The 7,521-nt window shown below is 46.4% G+C and overlaps 4 non-coding genes across 4 annotated transcripts; 3 read left to right on the forward strand and 1 right to left on the reverse strand.

Moving 5' to 3' along the window:
- The first annotated feature begins 1,142 nt into the window (after window positions 1–1,142).
- Window positions 1,143–1,216, forward strand: TRNAT-AGU (transfer RNA threonine (anticodon AGU)). The gene has a single exon. It is a non-coding gene; the product is annotated as a tRNA-Thr (tRNA).
- Window positions 1,217–2,566: 1,350 nt separating this feature from the next.
- On the reverse strand, window positions 2,567–2,639 carry TRNAF-GAA (transfer RNA phenylalanine (anticodon GAA)). Its single transcript has one exon. It is a non-coding gene; the product is annotated as a tRNA-Phe (tRNA).
- A 2,174-nt stretch (window positions 2,640–4,813) lies between these two features.
- Window positions 4,814–4,885, forward strand: TRNAA-UGC (transfer RNA alanine (anticodon UGC)). The gene has a single exon. It is a non-coding gene; the product is annotated as a tRNA-Ala (tRNA).
- Window positions 4,886–7,227: 2,342 nt separating this feature from the next.
- TRNAA-CGC (transfer RNA alanine (anticodon CGC)) lies at window positions 7,228–7,299 on the forward strand. Its single transcript has one exon. It is a non-coding gene; the product is annotated as a tRNA-Ala (tRNA).
- The last annotated feature ends 222 nt before the right edge of the window (window positions 7,300–7,521 follow it).

Genomic DNA, 7,521 nt, shown 5'->3' on the forward strand with positions numbered 1-7,521 from the left:
GGGGGGAGGTTGGCAGGTGGAGGAGGGGGGCGGGAGAGGGCGGTGGTGAGGGCAAGCCTGGCAGCCTTTCGCTCCGCGACCCAGGCTCCGCTCAGAGAATAAAAGAAACCAAAGGTAATACTTCTTGAGGTTCGTCATTTTTCTCTTCTTTTCGTCCTTTCGTCTCTCATTACCTCCAAAAATGCTGAGAAATGGAATTCAAGGACTGTATACATTTGCTGAAGGAATACAATATACATGAACATTGCCAGGCTAGACGCTCATCACAATATTCCCAACTCACTGGAAAGCAACCGTCCCAGAGATGAGAAACTGAGTTGGCAGAGCGCATCACAGACGAGGCGGGAGGAGGAGGAGAAGCACCTGCCATTCCCCTCCTGTTCTCCCCATTCGGGAGAAGACTCTGCCTACAACAACCCAGGATTCGATGGGGGGGGGGGGATTTCCTCTTTGGGGTTTTCAAACCCAAGTGTTAGACCCCCGCTGCAGGGTCCCCGACCGCCCTGCTGGGCCGGAAGAAGATTGCGGCGTGGTGCCGGTCCGGCCCGGCTTCCTTTGGCTCCTGGGGGCCTGGGGTTTTGTCTCCACGTGGGCCGGCCTCCGGGGCAGCTCTGCAAACTCGCGTCCTTACAGCCCCGCCGAGCGCTGGTGGTGGGGGCTGCGACCTCAGGAGCGGGGCAGGGCCCCCGCGCCACGACGCACGACCCCGGCAGGCGCAGGGCCCGGTCCGCAGGGACGTCGTGGGGCCGGGGACTCGCCGCCCGCCTCTGGCCACAGCGGAACATAGAGAAGAAGGTCTGAGGCCATGATGCAGTGTCGCCCGGCCCGGCCCGGGACAAATGGGCCGCGGTGGCTTCCGCGCCGGTGTCCTGCGCTTTCGGAGGGAGTCTGCACACAGCGCCTTCCCCTCCGTCTGCTCGAGCTTCGCCGCGGCCGCATCGAGGCTCCGAGCCTAATGCAGTGAGGTTGTGCGGAACAAGGCAGCGGGAAAACCACCCAACCCGTGCGTGGGCCATGGTTGCTCAGGGCCGGGTGGCTCTGGGCGGATGAAAGCCCAAGAAAGGGGTGGGGTCCGCTCAGAAACACAGCTGCAGGGTAAAGTCATGCTCGGATGCAAGAAATTCCAGCAGGTCCTGGACGTGGGCTCCGTGGCTTAGCTGGTTAAAGCGCCTGTCTAGTAAACAGGAGATCCTGGGTTCGAATCCCAGCGGGGCCTTTGCAGTGACTGTGTTTACAGGCTTGTATAATTTCCGCGAGGGCTATTTTGCCGGTTTTCCTAAACTTGGACTTGCAGTTTTTATTTCTACCATCGGCCTCCCTCCACACACTCTCCAGCCCTCACCCCGCCACCCCCGACTTCGGACGTAACAGGTAATATCCCAAGGCCTTGGACACAAAATGGAGCTGATCTTGGTACAGCCACACAAAGCAAGACTATGTTAAGAAAGCAACGAGCAATAAGGTGATACTAGTATGCTGCCCTGTTTTCTTGATATGTCTTTTTGTAAATACAAACCACAGGTTCCCTTGGGGTTTTCCGGGCAATGTGATCTCGGGTATTCCAATCCTGATTTCATACAGTTCATGAACGGACCATTTGAAGTTCAGAGAGGGAACTCTGGGCATGGACTTTAATAGGATACTTGCCAGTGCTCTAGAGATTGTAACTCAACTGCAGGTGTGTGGGGGGCCTGGGCGTGGCCATGGAGGTAGATGATTTAATCCAAGAAATGTGTGAATGTTGACTGAATGCTGATCGGCGCGGGTTACATCCGGCGGGACCCAAGGCAGAATGAAAATGTAAGGTCCTTTATCCAAAACAGGAGGGGAAGCCTGCGGCCCACAGACACCTGGGCTCCACGCGGCCCTTCTGCACCTGCTGCCTGTGTGCCGGCCATCAGACTCGCGCCTCCCTCTGCGGGTGTAAAATCCGGGCTGATACCTGCTGTGCTCTAACGGAAATTCAGAATCTCTACCGCTGGGCGTGTGAGGCCTCGCTTTAATTCTTCTGAAATAAGAGTCTGAGGTATAATGTGGTGGCTCTTGGGGGCATGTGCAAGCGGTCGTTTGTGGCTTGCGCCCCAGCATCGGTTTTTCCTCTTGACCGTCCCTGTAGCTCATCAAATAAATACATACATAAATAAATTTTTTTAGAGGAGAGGGAAAGTGCCATTGCAAGTAGTAGTAAAATATAAAGTTTTTTTTTTCTTCCTTCCTTGGTCTCTCTCGACCTGTTAATGTATTTTTCATTTGCTTATTTAATGTCATTCTGATTAAATGGAATCCACATTGCAAATTACCAGCATGAATGTTATTGTTGACCTTTATTTCACACATCAAGATTCACGGGGCATGGCGATGGCTGTTTGCAGAAAGGGAAGCAGGGAAAGCCGGTCGCGCATATTGCGCTCACTCCCTTTGTTCAGATGCCTTGTTCGGTTGTCCCGTTGAACATCAATTACAAAACACAAATTCAAAGGTGTAATTATTATGGAGTTTCAAGATGGCAGATACAGGTCTCGGGGTTGCAGGAGCCGCCCGTCCCTGTCCACAAAAGTACCCTTCTTGCCGAAACCCGGGATCGAACCAGGGACCTTTAGATCTTCAGTCTAACGCTCTCCCAGCTGAGCTATTTCGGCTGCCCGAAAATATAACTTCCCGATATTTATTTTTCGGTACATGGATTGTTTTCAACTTCCGTTTTAGGAGATCCTGGATTCTTCGTGCTGCTGTCTAACCGTCCAGGACATTTATCCACCCAGAAATTGGAGGGAATCTATTGTCTTCCGCCTATATCGCTTGGACCCAATTCCTGGCAGCGTGGGCCGGTGGGTGAGGGAGGAAGACACGAGAAAGGTAACAGGGTTCCAACAGAAAGCCTTTCCGCTCTTCCGCATGTTGCAGTTTAACCCAGACACATCTCAGAAAATTAAGGAAACGAAAAAATTTCATGGGGTCCCATACATAAGAGAAACTCTTCGTGGCCCTGGGTCAGACAAATGTTTTGTAGACAGGACAACAAAAGCATAAAATTCGATAAATTTAACCTCATCAAAAAATGTTAAATTCTGCTCTGTGAAAAGCATGTTTAAAAGAACAGAAAGGCAAGTCACAGACTGGGAGACAAGCTTTGCAAACCATATATCTGATAGAGGATTTACATCTAGAATATATAAAGGGCTCTAAATAGTCAACAATCAGAAGATCTGGTTTAAAAATACCAAAATATTTTAAGTAGAGATTTTGTCAAAGAAGTTATAAGGAGGGCAAATAAACAAAAGATGCTCAACATCAGTCATTAAGGAAATACGAATTAAGACCATAATGATATACCACTTATAACTGCAGTTATAAGAGTTACTAAATTTTTAAAAATATTTTATTTATTTATTTGACAGGGAGAGACACAGCGAGAGAAGGAACACAAGCAGGGGGAGTAGGAGAGAGAGAGGCGTGCTTCCTGCTGAGCAGGGAGCTGGATGCGGGGCTCGGTGGTCCCAGGACCCTGGGATCATGACCTGAGCCAAAGGCAGATGCTTAACAACTGAGCCACCCAAGAGTTGCTAAAATTTAAGAATGCTAGCCATACCAAATGTTGGTAAGAATGCAGAGGAAAAGAAACTTTCATACACCATTAGCAGTAGTGAAAAAGAATTTCTTTAAAAGTTGAAAATGTACCAACCCCATGATCCAAGCATTCAAATTCTAAGTACGTATCCAACAGAAAAAAAAATAAAACTATTATGTCCATACAAATTCTTGTATACAAATATTCATATCAGCTTTATTTGTAATAGCCAATAACTGGAAACAACCCAAATGCTTATCTTAAATGGGTGAATGGACAAACAAATTGTGGTATATCCATACCATGGAATACTACTCAGCATAAAATGGAATAAACTATTGATACGTTAAACATGGTGATTTCAAAATAATTATGATGAATGAAAGAAGTAAAACCAAAAAAGTAAATATGATATGATTCCATTTGTATAAAACTTCAGAAAATACAAACTAAACTGGAGTGACAAGAATTAGGTCAGTGGTTGCTTGGGAATGGAAAGGCAGGGAGGAGTAGGAAGGAAGCTGAACTCAAACATTTTCTTCCTCGCTCTCTCCCCCCCCCTCCTTCCCCTCCTCCCCCTTTCTTTCTCTTTTCTAGACTTGCCAACCATCTGTAGGGTGAAGACCATTTCTCAAGATATGGAATTGAGGCACACAACACAATTAGAAATAAGCAATAATTATTTTCATTCTTCATATAGGCTGTCAAAGTGCTTCCTTGGTTTTCTGGAGCAAGATATCCTGGTCTTGAAGATGGCTGGTGAGCAGGCAAGGTTCACTGTAGAAAGTGAAGGAAGAGAGTAACTACAGACCAAAGACACTTGAAGAGGTGGGTACAGACAAGGTGGTCAATGAAGATCAGGTAGAGTGATCTATGGAGGAGAAAGACACCATAGAGAAAAAGAATGAAGACAAGTGAAACTCCCAACCTGAGATTTTCCAGTGAAGTGGTTCTCAAAAACAAAACAAAGCAAAACAAAAACAAAATGAAGGCAATAGGATGGTAAGGAGCTCTTAGAGAAGACTGACCCCAGCTGGGAAGAACCTAGGAGCAAGAATGGTATACATTTGGACTTCGAATTTACTATATTTGAGTCTAGCCAAAAAAGAAATCCAATTTAGAAATTGTAGAATTAGTGTCATTGACAGAATAAATTTTCTGACACACACAATAATGGCCTTGCCAAAGAATACAGAAGACAGTCATTATTTCCTAATATATCACAAAAGAAGAAGCTCTCACCTGGGGGGTGTAGCTCAGTGGTAGAGCGCATGCTTTGCATGCATGAGGCCCTGGGTTCGATGCCCAGCACCTCCAAGGGCGCTTCCCTTTTTCCTATTTCCAATGTGTTCCATATCCATACACTCCTTCAGGGATGCCAAATCTGCTTTTCTGTTTCTGTTTTTTGTTAATTCTTTTTTCTGCTCACATGAAAAGTAAAAATGATTGGTACGACATCAGAAGGAAGAAAGGAAAAGAAAAGATTTATTCAACATCCCTGAATGCAACCAGCTTTGTCACCTGGACTACCATTTTACAATATGACTTAAAAAAAAAAAAAAGACCAAAAGGAGGGGGAGAGAGGGGAGGGGGGGGGGGGGGAGAAGAGGGGGAGAGAGAGACCTGGGCCATTTCTTTAGTTGGAACAGCTAATCCTAAAGACAAGGGCATGAGAAAAATTAGGGTGATGTGAGCAGGACTCCAGCTGTGTCTGGAAAAACACTTTGGACTGCAATCCGAGGGCCTTGGACAAACACCTATTCATGATCCTTTATTATATACCAGGAATAGAACACATGAACTCAAACATGGACTTTTGCTTCTTCAGTAAGAGCCTGGAAAATGACAAAGTAAGGAAAAGCCCATCATCTATACGCTTTAATTTTGGAGACAAAGTAATGTTCATCCCCCACAATATAGAACGCTTCGCTTTCAGATAAGTCCACGTAATGGAGAGGTCTTGGCTTCCAAGAAGTCAGTCATCTCCTTGATTCCTTCCCATTCCACTGTACCTGAAAAAGTTGAGAACCAGATGCTCTGCACTAGTGGAGGCAGGAGACCCCCCCTTTTCAATAAACCAACCCCTGTGGACTACTTCTGCTCAGAGATGGCCCTTTGGGGACTAGAGGAACTGATGCTGTGTCCTTGCACAGTTTCTGCTTTGGCTTCTCTTGAAATGGCCCCTCTCCGAAGCTGCTCTGTGAGGAGTCTGACTACGGGGAGGTCGCCCTGCTACGAGAAAGGCCAAGCTAGAACCGTGGAGAGAAAAGTGAGCAGAAAGCCACATAGGGTAGTGCTGATGCCTCGGAGTGGAGCCTCCTCGGACCTTTGAGGCCAACCCTGCTGCCAGCTAAAGGAAGAGCAGTGAACAACCCCAATTCCAGGAGCAGAAGAGGGCCCAGCCAAAATTTCTGACCCAGGGAATTGTGAGCAATTGTAATTAATGGTTGTTTAAAGTCACTGAATTTCGAGAAGTATGATACATTGCATTATATAACTAAAATAGTCACAGATTGGCAAAGACGGACAAAGAAGAGAAATCACCTTATCTGGAAGCTGATGGTAGGAAATGGGACTTTTACTGGTGTTGTAAGGAAACTTTAAGACCATACAAGGAATATAAATTTTTTTAAAAATGAGATCAGTTAGGGGGAATCTCATTTTTTTCATTTTTCATAAATACCAATAATAAGTTATTTATCTACTGGTCTTATTTTTAAATATTTTATTTATTTATTTGAATCTATTGACCTTAATGGATAACTTTGAGTCCTTACTCTAAGAAGCCCTGTCCTCCCAGCCACATGAATGTCTGAAAATCAGGTTCAGGAATATTTGCAGAATTCCAGACTCAGACTGTAATGTGCTTAGGCAGACATCCTCAGGAGGCTATCATGTAGACATTTAAATTATGTCATATCCAAACCCAAACTATACATTTCCCCCTTATTGCTCTACCTGTGCTCCCAAAGCAAAAACAAGTCAACAGACCAAGAAGAACAACAAACTAACAGAATTCTCACTCCCTCCTCCTATATTTACTATTCTTTGCACAAGGCATCACCATCTGCGGAATCCAACCTGCAGGCCTTCCTAAGTACTAAGTATTAGACTCCAGCGAGAGTCCAAATCCTGTGTCAATCTACCTTGTTCCTCAAATTTCTCCCTTGCCTTTCATTATTAAATTCATTGTTTTATATATCTGGCAGATCCCTGAAAGAACCTCCAAAGTTGCCTGCTTAGGTTAGGACAGAGCGAAAAAATCCCTGGACCGTCTACATGTATGGCTTTCTCGTTCTGCGGCAGCCTGATCTGCCCCCCGACTCCTGCTTCTCAGAAGCCAGTTGAGCCAACAGGCTGTGAGACGCGGAGGAGCGTCCACTGACGCGCTCCTGGGAAAGCTCCCGCCGGTTCCCGTGTCAAAGTTGGAAGTAATGGAGAGGAAAGGAAAACAGTTCCTCAGCAGGCCTTGAACTGAAACTCGTAAATCTCCCATTAAGAGGCTCAAACTCCACGGCTGACCTCTACCACTTTACAACAGAGGTGCTTCCTGAAACTTAGTCGGGCTGGACACCTTCGGTTTCTCCAACAGAAATCTAATGTGAGCCACAGATACAATTTCCAAATTTTATACGGATCCCCAGAGGCCTCCTGTGGTTGGGGGTGTAGCTCAGTGGTAGAGCGCGTGCTTCGCATGTACGAGGCCCCGGGTTCGACCCCCGGCTCCTCCACTCGTGCCTTTTCCTTCGCTTTACCATGTTTCCCCTGCTCCCGTTAAAATAATAGACAGTCCAATGTATTCCTTTCAACATTATGCCATTTGTACTCCATGGGACTTGGTGCCACCAAGACGCGAACATTCACAGAAGAACAGTGAAGAAAAGAAAGCCGCACTCGTCAGTCTCAAGGCCGCCCGGAACACCAAGGTGCAGCCACATCCACAGACCCAAGCA

The sequence above is a fragment of the Callorhinus ursinus genome, unplaced genomic scaffold (assembly GCF_003265705.2).
Source record: "Callorhinus ursinus isolate GAN/ISIS: 27379988/994484 unplaced genomic scaffold, GSC_fseal_2.0 scaffold109, whole genome shotgun sequence".
NCBI classification, from domain to species: domain Eukaryota; kingdom Metazoa; phylum Chordata; class Mammalia; order Carnivora; family Otariidae; genus Callorhinus; species Callorhinus ursinus.